Here is a 22,376-nt window from a genome sequence, read left to right on the forward strand (position 1 = left end):
AATGCGATAAAAACAATCCCAAAATGCGATAAAAATAATCGCATTGTGGGATGGATTCAATCCCATAATGTGATAAAAACAATCCCAAAATGCGATAAAAACAATCCCAAAATGCGATAAAAACAACCCCAAAATGCGATAAAAATAATCGCATTGTGGGATAGATTCAATCCCATAATGTGATAAAAACAATCCCAAAATGCGATAAAAACAATCCCAAAATGCGATAAAAATAATCGCATTATGGGATAGATTCAATCCCATAATGTGATAAAAACAATCCCAAAATGCGATAAAAACAATCCCAAAATGCGATAAAAACAATCCCAAAATGCGATAAAAACAATCGCATTGTGGGATGGATTCAATCCCATAATGTGATAAAAACAATCCCAAAATGCGATAAAAACAATCCCAAAATGCGATAAAAATAATCGCATTATGGGATAGATTCAATCCCATAATGTGATAAAAACAATCCCAAAATGTGATAAAAACAATCCCAAAATGCGATAAAAACAATCCCAAAATGCGATAAAAATAATCGCATTGTGGGATGGATTCAATCCCATAATGTGATAAAAACAATCCCAAAATGCGATAAAAACAATCGCATTGTAGGATAGATTCAATCACATTGTGGAATAAAAACAATCCTATAATGCGATAAAAAGTAACCCTAAAATGCAATACAAACAATCGCATTGTGGGATAGATTCAATCGCATTGTGGGATAAATTCAATCGCATAGTGCGATAAAGTCAATCTCAAGATGGGGTGAAAACAATCCCATTTGTTCCTAAATTGTGGATTTCCAAAAATCAATCACATTATGGGATAAATTCAATCGCATTGGTTTCTAAAATTCCATCTCAAAATGCGATGAAAACAATCCCATTTGTTCCTAAAATGTGGATTTCTAAAAATCAATTAAATAAAATAAAATTAGAAACTATTAGCCCTGGGAGTCAATGAAATTCAAGTCGTCTGGTGGCGCAATTGGTAAGATCGTCGACCCAAAAGTGGAGATATGCCAAGAAGTTGTGAGATCGAATCCTGGCCGGAGCGAAAAAATGTAAATGCCTGACTGGATGAACATAGCAGAAATCAATAGCAAAATGGGATGAAATCAATACCAAAATGGGATAAAATATATATCGGAATACCTTAAAAACAATCCCAGAATACGATAAAAACAATCTTAAAATGCGATAAAAACAATCCCATAATGTGATAAAAATAATCCCAAAGTGGGATAAAAACAATCATAAAATGGGATAAAAACAATCCCATAATGTGATAAAAAACAATCCCATAATGGGATAAAAACAATACCATAATGCGATAAAAACAATCCCAAGATGCGATAAAAACAATCCCATAATGTGATAAAAAACAATCCCATAATGGGATAAAAACAATACCATAATGCGATAAAAACAATCCCAAGATGCGATAAAAACAATCCCATAATGCGATAGAATCAATCTCACGATGTGATAAAATCAATCACATTTTGGGATAGATTCAGTAGCATTTTGGAATAAAAACAATCCCAAAATGGGATAAAAACAATTCCATTATGCGATAAAAACAATCCCAAAATGGGAAAAAACAATCCCATAATGCGATAAAAACAATCCCATAATGGGATAAAAACAATCCCATAATGCGATAGAATCAATCTCACGATGTGATAAAATCAATCACATTTTGGGATAGATTCAATAGCATTTTGGAATAAAAACAATCCCAAAATGGGATAAAAACAATCCCATAATGCGATAAAAACAATCCTGTAATGCGATAGAATCAATCTGAAAATGCGATAAAATCAATCCCATGATGCGATATATTTGATCGCATTATGGTATAAAATTGATCGCATTGTGGGATAAATCTATTCAAAATATTTTCGAAAATTCAATCGCATAATGGGATGGATTCAATCACCAAATGTGATTGGAGCCATTTCAATCTCACAATGGGATAGAATCAATCCCAAAATGCGATCAAATCTATCACAATATTTTCGAAAAATCTATCGCAAAAATGGGATAAAATCAATCACAATATGCTCTAAAATTCAATCACAAAATGGGATTGAATTCAATCGCAAAATGGTATTGGAGCCTTTTCAATCCCAAAATTACCCCATTTTGCGATTGAATCTAGAGCATAATTTCTCTGCGTGTAAGTAAAACCGTTTTAGAAACAGGCCAATGCACAATAAATGCCTCCCTGATCAGTGTTCAACTCATGGTGTAATTACAAAGATTCAAGTGCGTATTACAAACGATTATAGCATGAGAGTAAAAGATAATTTATGTTACAAACATGCCATACTACAAAATCAGAAAATTAAAAGAATTTAAAAGAAAAAAAAAGAAAAGAAACGTAAGAAACAACCCAACGAGACACTAGAATCTCCTTCTCAGAAGTATTGAATAAATAATAAGAAGAATATGTTAAAAGAGGAGACACACAGCATTGCATATTTTTCATCATAACATAACAACATACACAATATCGATACGAGAAGAGAAAAAGAGTAAGACTGAAAGAGATCAAGAAGCATCCGAATGGAGAAAGAGTTAACGGAAGAAACATGGACACATAAGACATCAAAAACGACAACATGGAAGATAGATGAGATGAAGATATTGAAGAAGAAAAAATATTGATAATTTTTTTCCTCCTTCTTCTTCTTCTTCAAACAAAATAAAATTTTCAAATCGGGTGAATGATCCCCAATGATTGATTTTTTGTTTCGTATTTCACTTCTCTCTTCATTCCATCTTTCCACCCGTATTTTTCTTTTCTTTTTTTTTGGCTTGTTTTCTTTATCATTTTTTATTCACTGGGCTTTCTCCGTGCAATTTTCCTACTAGACTTCACAGGGCTGCATACATTCACGTGATTAATAGTTTTTTGCCTGATAACAATTGAACATTTTTTTCAAATTCTTTCACAAAAATAAACTCTTATAGGGCTCGCACATACGATTTAATCAATTTGTCAAAATTATGTCTTTATTTCCATTGTACTTTCACATTTGCATTGAGCTACTGTTGCTAATTTCTATTTATATTTGCAAATAAGTACTGCTTACTTCTAATAACCCCCTACTTCAGTGCTTCTATTTTGACAGCTGTCAAAATAGATATAGAAATAGTCACAAAACGGATATTTTTTTCATAGGCTACCCGAGCGCTTCAGAAATTTCTAATAGTACAGTTTTATAGGAAATTTACCGCTCTACAACTTTGTGAAATTAATTTTCTTCTATTTTGTAAGGAAACACATTTATCGAGCCGTTTTCTAAAAGGCGATTTTGTGACCATTCTCAAAAATTTTGGGGCAAATAGTACCAGAAATGGGGTATTATCACATTTTGATTCGCTTCATTACGGGCTTCCGTAAATTTGAAAAAATACCTAGAGGACATATTTACATTGAAAATTTATTCATCTACACCTTTGTAAAACACCGTTTTCTCTATCTGAACGAGAAAACCGTTTTTAATGCTATTCTAGAAAAAAAAACACAAAAAAGACTGCAAATCGTTTGATCAATGCAAACAACAAGCGGCGAGACATGGTAATGACGTTTCTTTTCGCCGTGAGACATCAGAAATTGCTTCGCTTTTTGTTTTACTTTTTCCTCTATACCTTTTGCTACTTTTTACCCCATGTGGCCATTTTTAATAAAAGGATTTTTGGAGAAAAGAACCTTTGTGAAATTCTAAAATAGATAGCGGATTCATATTCAAAGAATCCAAATTATTTAGAAAATATTCACCAGTGCATCAATTTTGGAAAATAAGTAGGTAATAATTGTTATCTTCTGCAAGGAAAATATTTCAAAAATAGGGCTAAAAATTTCGATATTTTTTATTTTCTAAATTCCTTGTTCGAATTTTAAGAAACTTACGACATTTAAGAAGGTCTATGGAGGCTATCTATAGAAAAAAAATTTGAGCCGCTATCTCTCTTACCTTGGAAGATATTGAATTTTGAATTTTTTGATTTGTGACTTTTTGCCCCAGTCTCCCCTACTAAATAGCATATTTTCCAGCCTATTTGCTTAAAATTAAATTTTAAAGAAAGGTTTTGAGATGTCCAATACGCATGCATCTATTGTAATTGGTAATGTTACCAGTAAAGTACTCGTAATTGATTCACCCTCATATTAATTTTGTTTTGTCCGAAAGTTTCTTATACGATACGTTTTCCCCCTGGCACGCTCCAACTCCAAATATTTTTTCTTTGGTTTATTTCGGAAACGGCTCACACGTTTTCTTTTCCTTCCGTATATATTTTCTTGGAACTCAATATGAACATTCCGTGAATTAATGCCTATGACCAAAAAATTTTCGACATCGAATTTTCGAAGATTAAATATTTAAGTCTTCCAAAATTATTTCAGAACTTTAAATATAAAAGTCAAATACTCAAAAATTCGCAATTTATTAACAATTGTCAATTTCGTGATAATTTTCTGGTAATTTATGAACAAATTTAAATTGATAGTCTACCGCCATGGAGACAAAAATTATAAAAAAAATATAACTAATGAAAAGCTCTATCTCATGGGTTCGGCCAAACCGCAAAGCTAAGACGCTTTGCAATCTGTTTTACATATTTTTAATTTTTATCTTCGAGTTGACAAGGAACAAGTGTATTGCAGGGGTATTCTGTAACAGTATGACAATGTCATATGACAAATTTAAAAATTGTTTTGGTAAATTCGGAAAAATAATCGAAAATTAAACTTTTATCACGTACTACGAACTTTATAGAGCTCCTTGCAATTTCCATTGTATGCTCACTGAACTTTAATATTGTTCTACATCCGAATTTACAAAGAAAATTTGTCATATGACAATGTCATATTGTTACAGAATTCCCCTACTAATTATTTTTATTTTGTTTATGTGATTCTGGCATATTCTTACCAAACAATCTATCAAATTCTAAATAAATACCATCGAAGGGTTAACTTTAGTCCATATAAAATCCCTCTGTAAAAATATAAATGACGACGACTATTTCATTTTCCAAGAATTTCAAAAATTCTCTCGATATCTGTTTAAATCAATCTATATAGCAATAAAAACCTTATAAGCTAGCTATGGAAGATTCCTTTCTTATCGGACATCAAACACAATATCATGAAATCATTTTCACACATTTGACGTCAATTGGAATAAATTCTCATAAATTTAGTGCAAATAAACTATAAGAAAAAATCAGTTAACATTCAAAAATGCAAACATACAGTAAATAACTGATATAGAATTTTTTTCTTCAACATAAATAAGCCTTGTATAGAATGAGACAGACATCAAAACATTCTCAAATCAAGTTCAAGTTGGACAACCCTGTCTTTTTTTTTCAGGCTAAAAAAAAGGGAATTTCCATATGAAATGAAATGTGGTTTTTCCTAGAAAAAGTCAGGAAAATTATCGCAAATAGCAATTCACTGAATGAAACATTCATTTTCAATTGGTGGGGTGGCTGGCTGGAAAAATACATTCTCTCAACATAGAAATTGTCTGGCAAAAGGGGTCATTGAAAACACAATTCAACCCTCACATTTCCAAAGCTTTTGTACTAATCAAAATATACACCTGTGACTCAGTTATGAACTAACAGCATAATTGTTTCAAATACAAGTATGAAAAGGCGATGAAAATAGAGGGTGAAATGAAAATCAACCCTTTTTAAATTGATATTAAAACATTTCCCGCTAATTCTTATTCTCTCTCTTCATTCCTCTTTCACTCTCTATTTAACCCTTTAAAACCCGTTTGAATAAGTTTTTATTGCTTTTGTACTATGTACCGGTGAATCTTGGAAAATCACCCATAGTGGTTCAGTCCTGAGATAAAATCTCCCTAACGTCTGTCATAATCTTCCCTAAATGTGTCTCGACTAAAATAGATAATAACATAGAACAAATGTTTGTAAAAGAACAAGAAATGCTCTCTAAATGATCGTGTTACGAACAATGTTTGTCAAAAAAGTACAAACATTTACATTGACTAAGCGCCAAAAGATAGGCAAATTAAACTTAAAGTGAAATGAAGTAGGGGATTTTCTTCTGGAAAGAGAGATTTCAAAACAAAATAACATCGTTTGATTGAGCTTTTAGGCTGATTCTGGGTGGCGATTTTTCGAAATGCAACCCACTCTGTTATGCATCGGAGAGTATCGGAAAATCTAGTGTTTGCGACTCAATGCGACACCAGTAGGGGAATTCTGTAATTTTCGTGGCATTGCCACGCGTGAGTTCGAAAAATGGCAATAGCAATATCAATCGAGCTTTTTATGTCATATTATATGAGTTCGAAAATGCAATTCATTGAATTTTTAATGAAATCCCTTTACTTGATGATTTTATGAATATACAGTATGTCTTGGTTGATTTGTTTAATAAAATTCATTGTCATTTGAATTGCCAGAAATCTCAAATATGTGACTTCTGACAATGCCACGTGAGCTGAAATGGCAATGTCACGGCTACAGAATCGTATTTTCGAAAAAGCTCTCCAAAGATTCGAACCCAATTTGTCATATGGCATTGCCAGAGCGTTACAGAATTCCCCTCCAGGCATTTTCTTAGTATCATCTACAACAATTTACAAAAGAAATATTTCTTGAAGAAAAACATGCCAAAACAGTTGACTTCAAATCGTTTAATTCTAAGAAATATTCGAACATAATGGAGCTTTCGAAGAGGATAATTTTATGCGCCGAAAGATAGGTAAGTTTGCAGCAGAGTAGAGCTCAGTGAGAAACTTTTATATAGAAATGGAAGTTTCGAATCATCCTTCTGTTAAGATACTCCCTTAAGCCTGGCTTCTAAACGAGGGCATTTTGAAAATTCACCGCACTATGCTATGCATGAATGAGTCTTGGAAAATCTCATCCTCTGGTTTGTGTCTGAATAAAATCTCCTAATAGACTGTTATAATACCCTCATTCGTGTCTCGACTAAAATAGAAAATCTGGAAGACTTTCTATTTCATTTCAAAATGTTACGAACTTATTTTGAGGAACATGATAGAATTTTTAATTAGAAGTCAGAAGAAAACCAAGTGAATACCTGAGTCGTGGATTACTATTAAAGGTATTTTACGTGTTCAGGTGATTGCTTTATGATACAATTCTCTCGGGTTAAATCCTCGCTATATCACCGAAAAATTTCTAGCATTAAAAAAATTGAAAACTCACAGTTTTAACTAAATTTATGGGACACGAAAACATATTTTGTAAATCAACTTAAGATGCTATTCCAATGAAAAATGAAGAAGGGTAATTTTACTCCTGAACATACTTTTTTGAGCACTTCACTGTTCTCAAGTGATTCTGCATTATCGACTTTCCTTTGTATTGGTTCCTGTCTCGACTGTTTTGCGCAGTCCTCGCTGTGTTCTAAAACCACCAAACAGTCGTGACAGGAACCAAGCCAAATACAGTCGATAATGCAAAAGTATACTTGAGCACTGTAAATTGCTAAAAAAAAACTCTAATAGCTCAGTTGGTAGAGCACTCGTCTAGTTAACGAGAGGTTTCCAGTTCGATCCTGGGTGGAGGCAGGAATTTTTCCTATTTCCACTCCGGAGAAAACTGGATGATTTGAGTGTCCTTGCCCTAATTGACGACTCTCTGTACTCAAATACAATTAACATTGAACGAATTTCATGTTCATTTTCCATTGGAAAAGCACCATTAATTCGTCAAATTCTCTCCCATCCTTAAAGGCGTCTACACATTGGGAGCAATTTTCGTCAAAAATTGCGTTTTTGACAGAAATTTGACGTTTCCCCCTACAACGCTGCAGGGAATTTCCTTCAAAAAAGCAATTTTTGACAAAAATTTCTCCCAATGTGTAGAGGCCATAAAGGGTTAAAACCAGAAAATACACAATTCACAACATTCTTCTCAGACGTTTAATCACATATTAAAAGTATAGAGACATACGATCCCAACAATTCAATACACCCAGCAAAATGTAATTGCAATCATACACCAATTATGTGTATTTTTTTTCTTTATAAATGGTTACAGTGAAACAGAAGAAAAAGCATAGAGGAAAAATGTATCGAGTATCACGATATATATTATGATGTTATAAAACGTCATGAATGTGGTCAATTAGATATGAAAAGCAGTTTGTATTGCATTTTTCACTCAAATTAAAAAGCTCTGCGCACTTTTGCCTGCAATTTTCTCTCACTCTCTTTTCCTAGATCCAAACACAACTAACCAACGTCAGGAAAACTTTTCAAAAAAAAAACCTCCCATAAGAATTTTCTCAATTCAACTTTTAGTCTTGTGCCTTTTTTACTTACTCTCTCTCTCTCTTTCTTCCTCCTTCGCACACAAAATTTCTACAGCAATTTTCTCACATAGAAAGGAAATGAAAAGCGAGTGCAACAATGTTCTTTGGTGTATGCTGAATGGAAATTGAAATGAAAATGTTCAAAACTCAATTACAATGCAACTTTTATTCTGCAATGAAATGTTTTCTTCTTCATTTCTTTATGCTCCAATTTATTTTTTCGTGTCGCAATTCACAGGAGAAAAATCAGGAAAAGCGACAGAAAATCCAATTAAAACATGCACAGCAGTTACATAAACTGTTACATTTTAAATTTAAATTTGACATTGAAATAGTTGTCAAATCAATTTAATCACTTTTAAATGATTTTCTTGAATTCAATTAAGGATAGTGGTACTCTAATAAGAATCATTTAAAAATCGAAGAAAAATGCTCCAGAACTCAATGAAAAGAATAAATCTGTAAGTACAGAAATCCGGATAACGGTGAATTCCGGACAAATTAATTTGGAAGTGCGGACACTTTGATGATCCAAGCAATAATTTATTAAGTTATTTATTATTTATTTTATTTTAATTTTTACATTGACTTTTAAGACACAAGTCTCTTGAAAGCAGAATATCGTAGCATGGGGTTATAAAGGTTGGTGAACAACCTCTAGAGTCAAAATGGTGGAAATGCTCGAAGTTATACAATTCTAGAGTACTTCAAAAATATTTTAAATTTTGTCCAGAATTCCGTAATGTCCGGAATTCCGAATTTTACTCTACCCTTATTACTTTATCCGCATCAAAAGAAACTCCTTAAGCCTATATAAATCTTTTGAATTTCATTCAGAATTTTTTTGTTCTTAAAAAAAACTTTTTCTTAAATCCATTCCGGACTGACTTATCCATTCTGGATCTGTCATTCCGAATTATAGACAATGTTTTCTGCAGGAGAATTCTGTAGCTTATGACAATGTCATATGACAAATTTAATGGTAAATTCGCGAATGTATTCAAAAATGTGGCTTATACCAATGATTGAGAAGTTCATAGAGCTACTTGTAATAACCATTCGATAATTACCGATCTTTAGTGTTGTCCTGCTGCCGAATCTAACCACGAAAATTTGTCATATGACATTGTCATTTTGTTATAGAATCCCCCTACTGGACTTCGCAAATTTTGTCAGAAACGTTATTCTTCAGTCTTCGACTTGGATATTCCTAGTTAGATTTTTTTATTACAGCATCTATTCCTAATTTTAACACTATTTATTCTTAATTCAAGATTTTTTGCTCCTGGAGGATCTTTCTATTCAAATGGTAATTAACATGGGACCTTCAGGGAACCCCCTTAAGCATCATAAATATGCCCCTCATTTTCCCCTTATCAAAAACCATGTTTTTTTTTTAGATTTTTCGAAAACATGTCGTGCGATTTTTTTATTTTTTAGATATCTTTTAGAGATTATCCAAGCGGAATCATTCCTAATAACGATTTTTCAAGCTTAAAGGTTAAAAAGGTTCTAAAGAGCGTATTTCTCATCCAAATGGTATCATATCTGGGCTCGTTGGAAAGGTCTTGGAATTTCTGATAAAACTGAACCGGTTCCAATCAGTTATAAACCGATAATGAACCGATTTATAACCGATAAGTAATTTTTTTTTCGAAATTAGTAACCCATAAGTAATTTTCATCCTTTACTATTACTGTTCAAACTATTTTGATGGAGCTGTAGAGTGATTTATGAAAGTACGACGGAGTCATCACTTTGAGTTCTTTCTTAAAACAGATTTCGAAAAATTATTAAATTATCACTATCAGTTTATGATGTGATTAACAAATTTTGTAATTTTTCGAAATCGGTTTTAGAGAAAAACTTAAAATTTTTCCAAGCTGTTCATAAGTGTATAATGTCCATAAGTGATGACTCCACCCTACTTTTGAGATATAGCATCTACAGCAGTCTTCAGACTAGAGGTTTAGCCCAGCCCAGTTCCCGAAAGTCTCTAAATTACAAATATCAACCAATTTTATAGCTTTTTCAGAATCTAATAGATCATTTGCCTTGAATAATCCAATCCTAAGGTAAAATTTTCCCAAATATCTTGATTGATAAGAAATTTTAACAGTTAAGCCTTAGGTCTGAAGCCCGTATGAGTCACGAGTTCGAGCACTTCGCAAAGCCTGGAACGCATTGCCACTCCTTTTCCCTTTATCCTAGTTTTTTCCGCCAATACAACTTTGAATGTGTTCATCTCTTCCTGCGCTGTCTGTCTCTTAAGAAATTATCCCAAAACGATTTATTATGAATCCTTGATAATTTTAAATCCCAATTGATTCTCATTGTATTTAAATTTGTATTTCAGTATTTTCTAGTTTCCCACAAAGAAGAGAAAACATCTAAATCACCATTTTATATAGCAGTTAATCCAACCGTTACATTTAAATTTAAATCTGACATTTAAGAACTTGTCAAAACTACCTCTTATATCTTAATTTTATTTTCCCAATAAAACTAATGACTCCTATGTTTATTATCCTCTGTAATTTTTTAATGGTTTATCATTTAAACACATTAATTCTTATTAAAATGATGTAAATCTTTTCTCATGGTTGAGGCCAAGAGGAAAAAAAGTATCGCAGTCATTTTCATCTTTCTTACAAACCATCTAATGTAAATTTTCAAACACGTGGAAAAGAGAATCAACAACAACAAAAAAATAAGAGTAGAATGAAAAATTGAATTTTATTCGAGATCCAAGACCTCATATATCAACTCAATATCTCTCCACATTCATTCACACACTCCTCACCTCCAATTCAATCTAACAACTTATAAAAACGCGCGTATACACAAAGCATTTTCCTTCGTTTTCTCATGCCACCACAAATACACCTCATAGTCATTTTGCTCCCATAAAATTTTTCCTTTTAATATTAGTTTGTACAGAAAAAAAATATTTTTGATGACATATCGCCTTCATGTTGATACATTTATGACATTCTCAATTCGCATTTTCTTGCTCTCACAACCTCTACTACACATTTTTTTCTTCTCTCAATCTTGGACAAATTCACACCAATTGAATGATCCTAAACTCCTCTAAAAGTTCCCCACTCCCTTTTGCCTAAGGATTTGAAGATCAATGAAGTGCACTTCAAAAGCTCCACTCAATACTAGTTCAATAACCCCAGAAGTACTACTTCATTCAGGAAAATAAAAAAAATCTTCTCAAGAACCTCTTGAGACAAACTTAATTCTTGACAAAATTCCATTAATTTCCACACTAATCTCCTTGCAGAAAAAATGTCTAATTCAATTACGTAAACTCCTTTGGAAAAAAATGAATTTGACTTTTGTCACAGATATTGGACGATAAACACAGGAAAAAAAGTGGCTACATATCTATATTGCGCAGTAATACAGAAAATTTTATTGAGGAAAAGGGCAGAGTTTCTTCTTCTCACCCAACAAAATCCATACAAATATTTGTCTATTTATTCAGCAAAGCCCTTTCCAATATTATTGAGAAAATTCCTCGAAAATCTTTATCTCAAACCAATATGGGATTTTTTTCTCTTATTCAGCACCAACATTCACACTCAAAAGTCACTCTCAAACAATCAAAATAAAATAATCTCGTGACATGATCCACAAGAGGATATAAATATTGTGACTAATTTCTTATTATGACTAATTGGGATGCTTGTTTACTCTTTTTTTTTTTAACAAAAATCTCTTCTGAAAATATAACTTCTGAATTATTTATTCAAAATTCACAAAGAACTCAAGTGGAAGAAAAAAAGTGAATAAACTGAGATTGATAAGTAAAACGTGATGGTTTTCAGTGACTGGAGGTTTCTTGGTTTTGAAAATGATAAACACGCCAGTATTTGCAGTTATTTGCAATGATATAGCACCATTATTTGCTTAAAAGGGGTACTGATAACTCTATGACGTGATTTTGAAAGTCATCTCATTATATTACATGCACAATTATCTAGATTTTTTTTTCAAAGAGATATATCAAAGATATATCAAAATATAATAAAATCGAAAATATTACTACACATTTTAAAATCTATCATAACCTCCTGAAAACGTTTCAATCTTGAACCAAAAGTTATTCGAACTGTGCCTAAAATTTAGTACAATTCAAAATTTAGTACAATTATGAAAAACGTTCCCGATGTCATGTTATATCTTTAGTACTTTAAAAAAATCCAAAAAGGCATCAAAAAACGTTTTGTAATATAAATTTTTCACTTTAAATATTTATGCAAAGAAATTGAAAGTAAATTTCAGATAATTTATATTAGTACATACATGTACTAAATATTTAAAAATGAATTATAAGCATTTGTAGTTGTGCTAGGAAGATGTGGGGCACATTTGGATTGAGGCACCTTAAAAATAGATTTTTTACTTTTTTTTTTTTTAAAAGCCTTTTTTTAAATTACCCCATTTCAAAGGCGTCTTACTCTTCACTATATCCAAATCTAAATGAATATTTTTATTTACATGTGAATACTATGTATAAAGCTTAAAACCAGGGGGGTGACATTAGCTCTGAAAAATGCGACCAGTTTTAGTGTAAATTTTTTTTCTGTTTTCGTATACATTTGACGAGATATCTTCAAAACTACGTAGGTTGCCAATTTGGGGTTTTCGGTTGCCTCTTCGTTATTAAATTAGCTTTTATTTTGTATTAGTATTTTTGCCAATTCATTCTACAATGACAGAAAACAGCTAATAAACTCAAAAGTTTTTTCGGCGCACTAGAAACATATGAGAAACATAGGAAATGTCATACCCCTGCTTAAAACTAAAAGATAAAATACGGAAGTATTAAACTTAAAATTATAAAAACAAAAAAATCATTGCAAACTCTTCTACGGCTTTCCGAAAACATCTTAATCTTTAATCAAGATGTTTTCGGATTCAAGATGTTTCACCTCCCCGATGTAATGTTATAATTTTAGTACTCACAAAATAGTCCGAAATAACATTAACAATCTTATTTGTAGTCTAAATTTATCACTCCAAAAGTTTCTACGAAGAACATTGCAAAAATAAGGTCAACTTATTTTAGTACACGCATGTACTAAATATTTAAAATTTAAATTATGAATTTTAGAAAGCAATAAAAAGCTGTTTTATTACATTATTCATAATAAACTAATTAAATTTTCCCAGAATGAACGATTTCATTCCAACTCATGAATTCTTTTTAATTATTTCGATCATTTCGACATACATTTTGTTTCTAAACAAATAGAGACATCATACTTTGTTACTAATTAAAAAAAAATTATTTGTAAGTAATTTGTCAGAAAAAATAGCTGTACCAAAAAGGCAATAAAAATATTAGGGAAAATGAGGCACCACCAAACACGGGGTAGCACCAAACACTAATTTTTATTGCTAAACTACTTGGACTATCTCGACCATCTCGACCATTTCTGGACAAGCATCCATATAATTTCTATAAGTCTTATCCTCTGAAGTCGAATATCTGATTAAAAAATCACAGTGTTTGGTGCTACCCCGTACTTGGTTGTGCTCTAGTTTCCACCAAAATGGTATTGATAATAAAACTGAATGTAATTTTACTAGTACTAAAAATATTACCTCATATTTTGAGTATTTTTTTTATTAATTTCGTGTAGATTGAAAAAACTAATGTGGTTTGTTTAAAAACAATTATATCAATAGCAAGCAACCTTGCTGATATTAAATTTTCCATTTTACTGCATGAGAAACCAGGAGCAACAAACTAGATCTGTGCTAAACTAAATTTTAGTACAGAAGAGAAATCACATCCTTGGTTCAAACATACTGGTATTTCCCAACTGCTAAAACAATGTCAAACAATAAAAGGCAATCAATATACAAATCTTATACTGTCTTTGTATCATTTCTTGATTGTTTTGTCATGTATCACATTTAGTACACTCAATTTTTAAAATGTAACAGTTGAAACTTAAAAGTTGAAACTCCAGATATTGCCAAAATTTTTCAACCACTACAAATAAAGCAAAATGAATATATCAAAAGTCCCATAATGATTAAATGGACGGAGAGAGAGTAAACCCATTCAAAGTCTCTGTGCAACATTTTCTAAATCCTAAAACTTTTCAATAAATATTTCCAGTGTGACATTCATTGCTTCCGGCCTGAAAAGCCATCAAAATGAATAGCGGTAGAAAAGCAAAATGAATAAAACATCCTGGAAATTATCCTTCTAATTGTACTGGTCCTACAAATGCGTTGATAAATTTTCCCAAAAGTCCAAACACAGTCAAAGAGTCATTCAAAAGCTCTACTCCTCATATATCACTCCAAATGTGAATAGTCATCATTGGTTGGTCCTCCTTTCACCTCCCAATAACAGATAACGATCGTCTACTTCCATTGTATTCTACGTTAAATTAAGGGGCTATTTAAAATCTAAAAATTTATTAGGTATTTCCGATAAATAAGGACACGTGAGGGATTTACAATGGACTAAAGCGCTCGCTCTATGTTGCAAGTGTCCCGAGTCGATCAGAAATGTTCTAGTATTGACACTATAGCATGGACTCGGTCAAATTTGAAAAGAACATTTCCTTTCGAGATAGACGAAAATCATCTTCGGAAAACTTGTAGAAAAATAAATTTCCCAGAAAAAATATCACATGCATATTTCTTTTAATTAGGAAAGCCAGTAAACATATAAAAGTATGACAAAATAGTCACCTGTCTGTCAAACTTTGCCCCACCCTTTTTGAGAACGTCAACAAAAATTGGTTTTTATAAAAAATTCGGGGTTGCGAGATTTGAAAAATATTGTAGTGTTTCAATATTGTAGTTTGTTCAATTTTTTCGACTAAATGCTTGAGGACTACATTTTATGAACAGTTAACAGCGCCATCTATTGAGTTTTCCTTTTGAAATTGACATGCCACTGAGCTTTCCAGTTGAATAAATTCTTATCAATATTAGGTGAGATTCTTAACAATCTCACCTACTATAATCCTAACAAAATTTCATGTCGTCCGATCGACCTCAAATTTGGCCAAAATGTGTTTCGCCACTTCCTGATTCCGAATATATATGTGGCTAAGTTACGTTCCCGGCCGGCCGGCCGGCCGCTCTTTGGAGCTTAATAGCTCCTAAACTAAAAAAGATATCGACTTGCGGTTTTCGGCAAAGGTTATATATCGGGTGAAAATTGCAACTTGGTGCATTGACCCCCCACCCCCCACCCCTCCTTCCGCCATTTTGAAGACCCCCCTTTTTTTGTTTTCTCAATAGCTCCGCCCCTATGGCATTCAGCGGACTCAAATTTTAGTATGTTATAGCTGGGCCTTAGAGCTTTCCATCAATACCAAACTTAAGGTCCCCCGACCCCCCTGACCCGAGCTATAAGGGTCCAAAAAAAATTTCTTAAAATGGCCATAACTCCGGTTCTAATTGTCAGAATTTAAAAAGTGAGGGCTTTTTGGAAAGCTCTCGTGAAATGCCACTTCCCCTTCTAACATCGCAAGTTCATAAAACCACCGCTAGGGGCGCTTTTTTTAAAAAGAAAATTTTTAAATCTTAAAAGTTAAATAACTCAAAAATTCCATTGTGCATCGGGCTGAAAATTTAGTATGTTGTAGCCGTTGATTATACCTATCAAACAAAAAAACCTTAAGTCGATCTAAAACCCCTGACCCGAGCTATAAGGGGTCAAAGTTCGAACATTGACCGGCCTCTATCTCCGGTTCTAATTAACATAGCGACCTAAATTTTACCTTTTTGGTTTCGTCTCGATGAGCACTTTCAGATGGAAATTCAAAAAGTCACCACAGGTGGCGCTGTGATAGCGTCAAAATTCATCGAAATTCAAAGTCACTTTTCTCAAAAACGGCATTGTGCAAGTTAATGAAATTTTAGTATGTTGTAGTCCAGTCTAGGACGTTTCCAAAATGGTGCGTATGTGCACTGTGGTTTCAATAGAACCGGAGATATGAGGGGTCAAAGTTCACGAAATTCAAAAAATCATATCTCCGGTTCTATGTGACCGATTTTGATGAATGAGGGCTTAAACGAAAGATCTCACCAAATGTTACAACTTTCTAGAATATTTGAACTTCGTGGGACCAACACCAGGGGCGCCACAGTCGAAATACCAATTTCAATATCACATAACCTCAATTATCTCGACTGTCGCTGAACCGATTTTGATGATTACTTCAACATAATTGTAGAGCACATTTGTCTCTACATTTCGTCCATACATCATTTTCCGCTCAGACTACGCTATCACTCCGATTTTGCCGTTTAAGTGTGAAAAAATTGATTTTTCCCATAATAACGCTTTGAAATCACTCAGATGCCAATTTGACTGCCTCTACTCCACCGAGACACTTAAAATAGGGGTTTAAATGGAAAATCCCGCAAAATACAACAATTCTTTGATTTAGTTGAAGTTCAATAAATGAACACTTGGGGCACTCTGGATGAAAAAACGAGTTAAGAAACAAAAAACCTCGCTTATCTTGGCTTCTGAGTAGTCGATGAGTTCAAGTTCTACGGCAAAATTATAGAGAACATTCTGGTCTACATTTCACCTATATAACACTTTTCTGTCAGTTCATCCAAATCCTTGACATTTTGGTTCAAATACAAAACTTGTATAATTTCACGAATTTGATTCAAGATAACTGAATGGCGTCTCCCTACTTCAGCATCAAATCGAATTTGCATGCACTCCGAGTTAGCTCACGTTAAGAATCTCACCTACATAAGCCGGTTAGGATTATCTGTCCCTTTTTTGTTGCGCATTGAAATTAGAAAGTTCAGTATCTTACGAAGGTTACGACTAAGCCAGAACACTGACTTACAGTAACGACAGACAAGTGATCGAAAATGGCTTGGTAAAAAGTTCATGAGATGTTTCAAGTGCTAATAATAAAACTTCATCATTTGCCGTCTTAAATGCTTTTGATTTGCATAACAAGCAATTAAATTTACACTACTTTTAAAAAAATCTCGAGTTTCACAAAGGTATCTCTTCATTTTGCCAATTAATATCGCAAGAAATTCTAAAGATTTAATATTTTTTTTCTGTATGTGAATACATAAAATGTGTGGAAAAAGCTCCATAATCATTATGTTACATTTTGCCCCGCATTTCTCTCTACAGCTTTTTCAAATTTCAAACTTTTGTGGCTATAATAGAATACTAACTGTGAAATGTAGAGGATATCAAGGCCTTTCCATCAATACTTTATTTATCAAAATCGGTTAAGCCATTTATTGTAAAAATCTATTAGAAGAAAAAAAATGCACAAAGCAGCCATTTTGATTTTTTTCAAAAGTTTCTAGCTTAAAATACTTTAGAATTCATCTTGAACATTAAAATAAATTTGAAATTTATACCAAAAAAATTGTGATTTTGAGCTAAAATTCTGCTGAATGGAAGGGTTGATGTATTCCACCCACATGTATAAATCCCAGAATGTGAAATATGCAGCTGGTGAAAGTACGGGAAAGAGGAAATAATTGATTTGTGCACTTTTGCAAATGAGAACGAGTGAGTAAGAGAGAGTGCAGAGGAATCTTCCTGAGTTACTGCCCTGAAAATTTCTCTCACATGTTTGGAAACTGGTATGAGGAGATGCTGGGTTGGGAGGATTTATGATTCCAAGCGGGGGTTGAGAGTTAGAGAACTCAGGTTGAATTGAAATAATTCCATACCACACAGTGGATATGGGAGAGGAAGAGACAGAGAGCACTGAGCATTATTATCAGCATAGAAAAGCATGAATATGCAATGAGGGACGCGCTGAAGAGATGACATTTGTAAAAAAAAGGGGGAAGGACGAAAGGAATGGGGGGCGCGTGAAGGCAAAAAAGCCACCCACATACACACCAACTATAAATCGTCATTTTATGTACATTTCATTACAATAAAACTGACTTTTGCTCTCGTGCTCTATGAAACATACTATACAACAAAATGCTGAGAAATGTGAAGGAAGAGGAGGACCATGGTAAGGCACGAAAGAGTAAGAAATAGAGCAAATATATAAATCCCAGAGCATGATCTTTCACCAAGCAAAGCAATTCTTCCAAATGGTAAATCGTATAATATGAAAATGGCAGAGAAGAGAGTATTACATTGCAGAAATATTGCTTGATATAGTTCACAAGAGCACTAACTCTCCTATCTCTCAGACTCTTCCAACTTAAAGGGAAATTTCATCAAGTCACTCATTTAGGTGTGAAGGGAAAAGAGAGACATGAAATGTTTTGATTAATCTCCATTGCGCTATTTTCTTCCTGAAATTTCATCCAATTTGGATGTTTTGTTGCTGTTTTTTTTCTGCCCCTCATTATCTTATTCCTTCTTCTCTGTTTACTTTTTTTTAGGGTGACAAGCGCAAGATAACTTGTAGCTGAACGATAGAATTTTCAATCTGCCACATTTTGTACACTTGCATACGAAATACTTTTCAAAAAAAATGTTGCATGTTTAACTGAATATATCAAGATCGTGTAAATTTTGTTTCATTGACATTCCACCTTTAATTTCTTCTACACGCGCGATACTAAAGAAATGCTAATGGTTCCCACTGTCCAGTAGATCAGTTAGCCTTACATAGGTCATCCATACAAGTGGTTCTTTTCTTGGATAAAATTTCCTTCTCGCCTGTTATAATCCCCCATGTGTGTCTTGGCTAAAATTCAGAGTCAACTAGAAAAGACATTCAAAAATCGGTTTCGAAAGTCACAGAAAAAAAAACTTTTCTCGAGTGTCGACATGTGTCAGTAGGGGAAAGTACTCTCCCTTCGAACGTTCATGCCTTCGAATAACATGAATTTACTTTTAGTTTTCCTAAGAGACTTACACATTTCTATTAAATTTTAGTTAGCTTATCATCAATTATTGATAATTATGTGATAATCATGTGTAAATCTCTTAAGAAAAGTAGAAGAAATTCACATTATTCGAAGGCATGAACGTTCGAAGGGAGAGTATTTTCCCCTATAGGGGAAGGTTTTGCACCTTCATAACGTCGCAGGTTCGTAAATGTTGATTTTTTTCCAAGTTACTAAATGAATATCATCCATGGTCATATATTCTAATAGCTAATTCCATATCTCACATTTCCTGACAAACTTGGGAGCCTATGCCTTTTTTCCTGGATTCTAGAAGCATAAATAAAAAATGGGCCTAAAATCGTAATTCCGATGTGTATTATTTTATACATTTTTTCACGCTTCAAGAGCCTTTTCGAAGAAAAATAACATTTGAATTTATAGAGGGTTTATCAGGGTTAATATTTACCGTGAAAATCTTTCGCTCGAAGGGGGGGTCGTTTTTATGGGTGGATGAAAATTCACAAAGATTGCCTTCTCTACAGGTTCGTAAAAATATCAGTCAAAATTATTGACCACCAACTCTGAGAATTCCAGACTGTTTTGGGTCACACTATGCACGACACTGGATATTTTGACGATTTTGACCCATCCAGAGATTCCACTGAATAAGTTGACAAGAAAATTGTGATATTACAACATTTTTCAAGAAAATCTCGAAGAAAAACACGCACTTCCACAGCAAAATGAGACTTCATCAGATGTTTTTGTTTCGCTTCTGTCAAATCAAACATTAAGCCTAAATCTGCTTATAGTAGGTGTGATTCTTTCATTGACCATACGGTGTGTTTTAAGCATTTTTCATACAATTTGCTTTGTTTTCAAGCGGAGTTTTCCTCATTTAACTTTAAATTAATCACTGGTAATTCTAAGAATCACTGATTTTCAAAAAAAATGTTCTGTAAGACAGATTCGAGACGTTAGAGAAAAAACAAGGATTACAATAGGTGTGATAACTTCTTTCTGATTTGTGCAGTGGTGAAACTAGACTGTTTATGGTAGATGTGATTCTTTTATTGCCACTTCGATGTATTTCGAGTATTTTTCATCCAATTTTCCTTGTTTTAAAGTAAAATTTCCCATATTTCATTTTAAATTGGTGGCTGGTCATTTTCGAAATCAGTTATGTCCGAAATATGTTCTGTAAGACTGTTTGGAGGTGTCAGAGAAAATCCGAGGATTACAATAGGTGTGATTATAAGTAAATTACACGTAACCGAGCTCTTAACTGTCAGAATGCAGGGAAAACATGGTTTTCCGAGTGTCAAAACACATGTGTTAGAAAAATAGCTTAAAATTGATTTTTTAATACGTGATACTTCCTACAAATGGTGAAAACAAGTAGATGAAAGTTCCATCTAAGTAGTGATGCCCAAATTTTTGTGTCCGGTGTAATGTTTTCGGGGAAAATGAGGCCTACAGAGGTGGGAAAAAGTGGTACGAAGCTGAGTTAACCAGGGCACCTTCGTAAAAAATGCCGCTACATTTTCATTTTCCTGTAGAGGAAAATCCAAGGACTTCCAGGAATTTTGTGATGCAGAATTATGAACCCAATAAGTAAGAGATTTTTTTGATATAGTGATATAATTGATTCAGTTTGTATGGTATTCAGAAAAAAATCTTAAGTCTTGGACTCCTTTTTTAATACGAACCTGCAAAATCTTCCCCTACTATTTTGTGACGCGGCAAATTTGAAGACAGTGTGTCTATTTTTTAGAATAAAACTTATTTAATATCTTTTATTAAGATAAATTTTTTAAATAGTCTAACAATTTATTGAAGAAATCTAGCCAAGAGTACTGTTTGTTAAAGCATTTCTTTTAAACAGTTGATTCTTTTTTATTCTAACTAATTTCACTACGCGCGAAATTTGTTCTACGGCCGATTTATTCAAAAGAAAGCCCCTGCGGGTATGCAAATTTTCTCGATGTGTAATGCCATTTCGCGCGTTTTTCTTCGGTCCCGAAAATGTGCATAATCCCGCGACTAAGTGTAGTATCATGGAAATACATTATAGCTCCGATTTTTATCCGGCCGGGAAGAGATAAAGACATGTCAACAAATTCTACAGAATGTCAAATTTTGACAGAAAGTTCGGAATGTCAAAGAACAATAAAATGTATTTCCCTCTCTGTCGGGCTAGTTTTTTCAAATAATTGAAGGACTATAAAGTGACTAAAAATCCATTCCTGATTCCCAACATCAATTTGGGCATCAATTGCTCAGGAATAAATTATTCAAGACGGTTTAATTTGTGATTAATATAATAATCGATAGGTAGGGTTAATACAAACTACTTAATTAAGGACTTAAATAAAAGCCTCAATTAAGCATTTAGTGTTAAGGCGGTCATACTGTCTAGTTTTCACTATTCCCCACAAAGCGCTGACGTTTGTCACACTCTCGTATATTTTTTAACCCATTCCTTACCATGGTATTATACATCATACGCAAATTGAGTGAATTTAGATGATTTATTCCTGGGAACTTTTTATCTGAATTGCTTTTGGGAATGGATTTTTAGTAACTTTAGTTCTTCAATTACTTGGGAAAAATAGTCCGACAGAGATGAAAACACATTTTGTTATTGTTTTCTTGCTTCGCGGAAGGTTATGCAAAAGTTTTGCTCAAAATGGCGGACGGAAAATTCTACATCCCGTCGAATTTGTTAAAATTGGTCTTTTTCCTCTTTTTGGATTTGAATTCTAGTTACTAATTTGTTTTCTTGGATAGTTACTCTCCTAAATTAATAGAATTTGTAATAAATTTATGCACAGAATTTAAATTCAGTGACCGTTAAGACGTGTGTTTGACAGGGACTTCTCGCGTCCCCTTAATAGGTAAAATTTTTTTCTTTTAAAAAAATCATCTATTAATCTGTAGGAAACTAATCCGAAAATTTGAACTTTCTATCTCAAGCGTTTCTAATAGATTGACTGAATGAGTTAAGTAGTTCATTCTTCTACAACTCCTTAAAATTAAGTCATTAAAGTAAGGACTTACTAACTACTTATTAAGTACTTAATGTGTTAGTCGGGAAGTTTTTCAAAGGTCGTCGTGTTTAACGCTTTCTTCGTCAAATATTTTTACAGCAATCAATGAAAAATTGTTAAAATGAACACTTT

At 33.0% G+C, this 22,376-nt stretch overlaps 1 protein-coding gene across 4 annotated transcripts in view; it reads right to left on the reverse strand.

Moving 5' to 3' along the window:
- The window catches only part of LOC129807812 (protein mothers against dpp), a 242,094-nt gene that overhangs the window by 218,600 nt on the left and 1,118 nt on the right, over positions 1-22,376 (reverse strand). The window lies entirely within an intron of this gene.

This window comes from Phlebotomus papatasi, chromosome 3, assembly GCF_024763615.1.
Source record: "Phlebotomus papatasi isolate M1 chromosome 3, Ppap_2.1, whole genome shotgun sequence".
Lineage (NCBI taxonomy): Eukaryota > Metazoa > Arthropoda > Insecta > Diptera > Psychodidae > Phlebotomus > Phlebotomus papatasi.